Here is an 8,040-nt window from a genome sequence, read left to right as displayed (position 1 = left end):
AAAAAAAAAAGAAAGAAAGAAACAAAGAAAGAAACAAAGAAACAAGAAACAAAGAAAGAGAAAAACACAAAACAAGAAATAATAAAAATATACAAAAATTGTATTTGTTTTTTAACTCAAAACTTTTAAACTTATGAAAAATTCACAGGTGAGAAGTAGGCAGGGCATTTATCTTCATCCAGACAGTCTTAGACTCACTGATGGCATAGTACAGTGAACACCACACATCCCCAGACTGTGGTGATGGATATGCTAGGAGCTCTGTCCTAGACCATATCCCTGAGAGTAGGCACTGTGTTCCTGCATCCCCACATCCTTAGGGCTGCATCCCACACAGGCACACAGACCTGACACAGGCTCACAGACCCAACACAGGCTGTTGGCTTTAGGTGCTGGTGAAAGTCAGCCTGCATTAATATTGGAACATGGCATTTGGGGTAACTGAATCTGTGTTTCTGGGTCATGACTACTCATATTCGGCTCCAGGATAAACTAGCTTATTACCCTTGAGGCCAGGGCTCTACTTTTGTGCTGATGGCTGAATATATGAATAATCCACTCTTTGTTGAGAGGATATATGTGGTGATATCTTATGTACACACACACACACACACACACACACACACACACACACACACACACACACACACGCCATATGGTTCCTTTATATCCTGTGGTTCTCTAGAGAAACCAAACTAATGGGAATGAGAAAGAACTGGCTCATGTGATTATGGAAGGTGGTGACCTGGGTAGTGTTTTGTCAACTTGACAGAAACCAGTTATCAGGAGACTTGCACCCAGAAAACATGTCCATCAGATTGGCCCGTAGGCACTTTTTCGATTGATGATTGATGATTGATGTGGGAGTGCTCAGCTCACTGTGGGTGATGGCATATCTGGGTCAGTGGTCAGTGGTTGTGGGAGATATAAGAAACCAAGCTGAACAGGGTGTGGTGCTTTTAACCTCAGCACTAGGGAAACAAAGGCAAGTGGATCAGTGTGAGTTCGAGACCAGCTTGTTCTACATAGTGACTTCCAGGAAAGCCAGGGCTGCTTTGAAAAATCCTATCTGACAACACACACACACACACACACACACACACACACACACACACACACACACACACACCACATGAAATCTGAGCATACTACCAAAGAGCAAGTTATTAAGAAGCATTCGTTCATGGGCTCTGTCTTAGTTCCTGCCTCCAGATTTCTGCCCTGCTTGAGTTCCTGCCATGGCTTCCTTCAATAATGAATTGTGACCAGACATGGAAGCCAAATAAACCCTTTGCTTCTCAAGTTGCTCTTGCTGATTGTCTTTATCATAGTGGCAGAGTATCAAACAGGTGAAAAGTTCAACAACCTTCGGTAAGGTGGAGAGCCAAGGAAGATGGACTGTGCTATACAGGCTTATTAGCCAAGGAGAAAAGGCAGGAGAGAGCTAACATCCCAGGCGAGCAGTCAAGCATAGTGAACTCAACCCTTCTACAGAGCCATTTTGTTCTCTCTAGGCCCAGGGGTTTGGATGCCTACCTACACTAGAAAGGACCATCTGCTGTACTCAGGCTACTGGTTCGATGCTAACCTCTTCTGGAAATGCCCTGAGAGTCAATGTCTTGTGTCCACCAGGTTGACATAAAATTAATTATCACATATGGATGGCAAGAGGTGTCCTCATCCTACAGATCCACTATTGCCATGCATTGTAGTGGAGAGTCAATATTCAATAACTTCACAAGGTATGACCTGTGCAGCGGAATACTCAAGCCTCCAACAGGGTTGACATCAAGGCACTGATGGCAGCTTCCAGCAGAGGGCGTCTGATGCTACTCATCTCAGTGACAAAGCACCTGACAAGAAGCAGGTGCTAAGGGACACCTGGTTCGTGTTGTCTCAGAATTCAAGAGTACATTCCATCATGACGGAGGAGTTGTGCCAAGCATCTTGGGGCAGCTGGTCACATTTGCCCAGTGTGGCAGGAGAAGAGAATGCAGACCATAGGTGCACAGTTTCCCTTTTTTTCTGTTTATTCAGTCCAGGTTACCTGTTTATGAGATGATGGTGAGTCTTCCCACCTTAGTTAATCCAATCTAAATCATCTCTTTTAAAACATTTTTTTAATTATTTATTTACATTCCAGCCAGTGCCACCCCCGTTACCAACCTCCCACAGTTTCTCATCCCAGTCCTCCTCCACCTTGTCTCAAAGAGGGTGCTCTCCCACACCAGGCCTCTCCCTTCCCTGAGACCTCAAGTCTCTGGAGGATTAGGTGCACCGTCTCCCATGGAGGCCAGGCCAGGAAGTACTCCTGCTACATACATGTCCTGGTCCTCAGACCAGCCCATGTATGCTGCCTGGTTGGTGGCTCAGTCTCTGGGAGCTCCCTGGGGTTCAGGTTAGTTGAGACTGCTAGTCTTATTACGGGGTTGCCCTCCCCTTCAGCTCCTTCAGTCCTTCCCCTAATACAAACATAGGGATTCCTGACTTCAGTCCAATGGTTGGGTGTGAGTATCTGCATCTATCTCAGTCAGCTGCTGTAGGGCTTCTCAGAGGACAACCATGCTAGGCTCCAGTCTGTAAGCATCAGCGTCAGGCCTGGTGCCACCTCCCACCCTCATGAGATGGATCCCAAGTTGGACCACCTTTCCTTCAGTCTCTTCTCCATTTTTGTCCCTGCAGTTCTTTTAGACAGGGACAATTCTGGGTCAGAAATTTTGACTGTGGTTTAGTAACCTATCCCTCCACTTGAGACCCTGTTTATCTACTGGAGGTGGACTCTTCAAGTTCCCTCTCCCTAATGTTGGGCATTTTGGCTAAGGTCACCATCTTTTGAGTCTCTCACCTCCCAGGTCTCTGTTACTTACTAGAGGGTCCCCCACCTCCAACGCCCTAAGGCTACATATTTCCATTCATTCTTCCTGGTCCTCTGGGCCTCTCTCCTGTTTCCACTATACCTGATTCTGCCCCCCCTTACCCCTCCTTCCTGTCTCCTACCCAGGTTTCTCTCTCCCTCTGCCTCCCGTGAATATTTTCTTCCCCCTTCTAAGTGGGATTGAAGCAGCCTCACTTAGTCCTTTCTGCTTCTTACATTTCTTACGATCTGTGGATTATATCCTAGGTTTTCTGTACTTTTTGGCTAATATCCACTTATCAGTGAGTACATATCATGTATGTTTTTTTTTGTGTGTGGGGGGGTGGGGTGGGGGGTTACTTCATGCAGGATAATATTTTCTAGTTCTATCCATTTGCCTCCAGAATTCATGATGTTCTCGTTTTTAATAGCTGAATAATATTCCATTATGTAAAGGAACCACATTTTCTGTATCCATTCTTTGGTTGAGGGACATTGGGGTTGTTTCCAGCTTCTGGCTATTATAAATAAGGCTGCTATAAACAAAGTGGAGCATATGTCCTTATTACATGTTGGAGCATCTTTTGGGTATATGCCCAGGAGTAGTATAGCAGGGTCTTCAAGTAGCACTATTTCCAATTTTCTGAGGAACTACCAGATTGTTTCCAAAATGGTTGTACCAGATGGCAATCCCACCAGCAATAGAGGAGTGTTCCTCTTTCTCTACAACCTTGCCAGCATCTGCTGTCCCCTGAGCTTTTTATCTTAGACATTCTGATAGCTGTAAACTGGGATCTCAGGGTCATTTTGATTTGCCTTTCCTTGATCTGATGACTAAGGACTTTGAACATTTCTTTAAGTACTTTTCACCCATTCAAGATTCTTCTGCTGTGAATTCTTTTTTTTTTTTAACTCTGTACCCCATTTTTAAAATTGGGTTACTTGGATATTCACTTCTTGAGCTCTTTATATATTTTGGATAATATCTCTCTACTGGATGTGGGGTTAGTGAAGAGTTTTCCCCCAATCTTTAGGTTGCCAATTTGTCCTATTGACAGTGTCTTTTGCCTTACAGAATCTTTTCAGTTTCATGAAGTCCCATTTATCAATTGTTGATCTTAGAACCTGAGCCTTTGGTGTTGTGTTCAGGAGATTTCTCCCTGTGCCAATGAGTTCAAGGCTCTTCCCCCACGTTCTCTTCTGTTAGATTCAGTGTATCTGGTTTTATGTTGAGGTCCTTGATCCATTTGGAGTTGAGGTTTGAGCAACGTGATAGATATGGACCTGTTTTCATCGTAAATAATATCTTCTAGGCATGCTTGCAGGCTTCCTTTCTAGTTGATTCTAGATCCTGTCAAGCTGGAAATCATATTAACATCATCACTTAATAAACCCAGGCTCATGGGGTTCAAGACTGTGTCTCTTAGGCAGTTCCATATCAAACTGGGGAGGCATAGATGCTGAAAATGTCTAACACTGTATGTAAATAAAATAACATGACATCATTTAAGAATAAAATGAGCTCTGTCATTAAGTAGATTTTGAACTTTAATAGGTTTTTGAATTGTTTGAAAATTTATAATGACCAAGGAGTCTCCACATTGGAACGCACACAGGTCGTGAGTATACGACATAGTGACAAATTCTAGAACGAACAACTCTGCTGTGACCTCTGGTACATTGGCTAACCTTTAGAGCTCCAGTTTTCTCAAATGAAAGGTGGAGAATGTCATTACAATGCACACTCCCCCAAACTGTTCATGTTTATTGGATAAAATGGTGCCCGGGTAGCATGGCATCCTCAATTTTTACCCTTGACACCTAGCAAGGTCCTTCCCTACATGTGTTGGTATTTGGATGAGGAAAGAGGCGACCATTTTCTTGTCTGGCTCCTGGTGCCTCAGGTTGCAGCTTCTTCCATTTCTTAGATCATATAAAGTGTTTTGGAAGAGTGACCTGGATGCCCCGGTTTCAAATTGCAACCCAGGCTTCTCCTCAGTTTCCATGAGATTGAGGTCATTCTAGATTGAACCTAGTACCTCAGCCACTTGGACGTTTCTTACCTTTCAGGGCACCTCACCAGACAGATGAAGTCATTGTGGTGGCTCTTGCAACTGTAGCTTATATATTATGACCACCAAACTGACTCTGTCTTCTACATTAGTTTCAAGATTCTAATTACCCTTATTTCCAGGTTAAATCTACCTTTATATTGTCCTGGTCACAACCAGAGAGATGGCTCAGCAGTTAAGGGTACTTACTGCTTTTTCAGAAGACCCAAGATTGCTTCCCAGGACCCATAAGGCTACTGACTCACAATGATATGTGACTGTATTTCCAGAGGACCTGACCCTCTCTTCTGGCCTCTGCGAGCACCAGGCACACATGTGGTGCACATAAATATGTGTTGACAACACACGTACATACTCACTCACACACACACCCGCCACTTGAAATAAAAATAAACAAAAATTTGAAAGATTTTCCTGTCCTTATTCTGTAGTGTATTTTCTAAAACTTGTTAGAAGATTAAAGACAATTTGAAGGATATATCTGGAGGTTTCTGTCTTAGTCTGATGCTATAAGAGTTTGCCATGGGTAACTTATAGACAGTACAAATTCTTTTGTCTCATAGTTTTAAGAGACGGCAGGTCCCAGACAAAATACTATATTTGGAAAGAGACTTTGTTCTACCTCATCCCAAGGTGAAAGGCAGAAGGGCTAGAGACAGTGAGAGTCAGAGAGCAAGAGGGACCTGAACTTGGTGTCTTGCTTCATTTGAGGTTGAGGCTCACTATGCATTTGAGGTTGGCCTTGAACTCAGTGATCCTACTGCCTTTCTGAGAGCTGGGATTGCAAACACATGCCACCATACCCAGACAAATTTGTTTGTTTGTTTGTTTGTTTGTTTTGTATTGGGGTTAGTTAGGCATGTGCAAGTGACTGCAGAGACCACAAAGGCCAGAGGAAGACGCAGGATCTGGGCTTATAGGCTATGGTGAATGAGTTGGCTGATGTGGGTGCTGGGAATTCAGCTTTCACCCCCGGCAAGAGCAGCACATTCTCTTAACCGCTGAGCAATCTCTCCACACTCTGAACTTTCTATAAGAGTGTCACCCTCATAATAACTAATCCACTCATGTACACCCATAAAATTAGTTCCCTCACGAGAGCAAAGCCAGACGATCACCTAACCCTCTCTGATTAGGCCCCACCTCCCAACATTCTTGCATCAGGGATTAATGTTCCAAGATAAGACTTTTGAGAGACAGGTTCAGACCACAGACTGTTGTTCATTTTATAAGTGTGATTGATATACTAACACAGACTCACAAGCAGACTGGATCTATTTCTGGTTCACATGAGCTCCACTGGGGTATAGACCATAAAATATTGTAAAACCTCATTAAGAACTTTAACATTCTGACCAAAAAGTAACTTTAATTACTTTCCAATGTAAACCTTGTCAACCATTTCTCCATTTCCCTGTAACACTTAATGTGACGTGTTTTAACTAGGAGTGGATAAAGAGCATTCTATGTAGTTATATGTTATTGCTGATGCTTCAGGTTCAGGAGGTCTGAGAAAATGTTCATGGGCTACACACCTTGAGTGTAAGTGCCTCACCATACCGTTCTTCTGACTAGTCCAGCTTGCAAACCACTAATCAACTGTTCCCAAAGGTCTTTATAAAATTCCTCTACCGGTATATGACAGTTTATGTTGATCCATATTCTTTTTTTTTTTTTTTAAGCCTACAGCACCTGGTATTCCCAGGCGGTCTCCCATCCAAGTACTAACCAGGCCCAACCCTGCTCAGCTTCCGAGATCAGACGAAATCGGGCCCGTTCAGAGTGGTATGGCAGTAGACCCATATTCTTACTGTAGCCCTGACATTATCAGATTTCTTTTTTGCCCATCAGGTGGGTGTCTAAAAATAGCTTGTTGAAATTGTAATTTGTTTTGGTGTGCTTATTAAGTCATTTGATCTCTGCTTTACAGAGATGTGGAGTTTGTTTATATTTAGCATATCTACCCATACATTTTAATTTGTATCTAGTATCTTTTTTGTCTTTTTATCACATTGCAATTTAAATAACTTAGTTTTTCTTATCTTTAGGGGGCTATTACACACACACACACACACACACACACACACACCACATATTCTAGCAGTTACATCACTTTCTCCTATTTTGTTTGAAAGTTGTCTGTATTGTGCTCCCAGTTACTCAGGAATTACCTCTTGTGGTCACAAGTATTTTATTCATCAAGAAAGTGATGTTGTGGCATCCTCTGGGAGTGATAGCCAGGCCTGAATTGCTTTCTGTTCACACCTAAACTGGGTATGGCCCTTCCTGGTTTCAGCTATCAGAGGTTTGAGGTGGAAACCTAAGGATTCTTTAGAAACATTTAAAGCCCTTCCCCTGTGACATATTTCCTCCAGTAAGGCTGCATTTCCTGAAGGTTCCATAATTTCCCAACCGGTTTTACCAACTAGGGACCAAGTATTCAAATACATGAACCTATTTGAATTTATTATTCAAATCATCACAGAGAGTGGCTGGTATCATTTTAAAAGGAATACTTTGAAAGCCAGCACAAGCTACCCCCTTGTTCCCCTTTCCCTGTGCCACAACGCCTGGGAATGTCCCAGAGTGCAATCATGACTATTTGTGTGTGTTCTGTCAGTTCAACTAGCAGCATCTGAATACAATTAAGGAAACTTAACAGGGACCCTCACCTTAGAACCAACAGCTCAAAGTGTTGCTTGGTGCCCACTCAGCTCCTGTCCCTTGTTCTTGCATAAAACTTCCTTCCCTCCTTCCAAATCTTTTGTTTCCTTAGCATCCATAAGAAGTGCGATGACCTGTCACTGGGTCTCTGCTAGGTATATGTCACGGTTTGAAAGAGCTGTCCTCCATAGTCTCGGGCATTTGAATACTTGGTCGGCAATTTATGGTGTTATTTTGGAGGTTTAGGGGACGTGGCCTTGCTAGAGGAAGTGTGTTACTGGGGGTGGGCTTTGGAAGTTAAACGGTTTGTGCCATTTATAATTTTTTCTGTGTTTCATGCTTGAGATTCAACATGTGAGCTCTTAGCTCCCTCCTCTCGCTGCCATGGCTTCCTGCAACAATCCTTTGGAACTGTAAGACCAAATAAACCCGTCCTTCTATAAACTGTCT

General features: G+C 43.1%; 1 non-coding gene across 1 annotated transcript; it reads right to left on the bottom strand.

Annotated features, from left to right (window-relative positions):
• Window positions 1-6,606: 6,606 nt before the first annotated feature.
• Window positions 6,607-6,725, bottom strand: LOC116086752. The gene has a single exon (XR_004117103.1). It is a non-coding gene; the product is annotated as a 5S ribosomal RNA (ribosomal RNA).
• Window positions 6,726-8,040: the final 1,315 nt, after the last annotated feature.

The sequence above is a fragment of the Mastomys coucha genome, unplaced genomic scaffold, assembly GCF_008632895.1.
Source record: "Mastomys coucha isolate ucsf_1 unplaced genomic scaffold, UCSF_Mcou_1 pScaffold12, whole genome shotgun sequence".
Lineage (NCBI taxonomy): Eukaryota > Metazoa > Chordata > Mammalia > Rodentia > Muridae > Mastomys > Mastomys coucha.
This window is presented reverse-complemented; position numbering and strand designations above follow the sequence as displayed.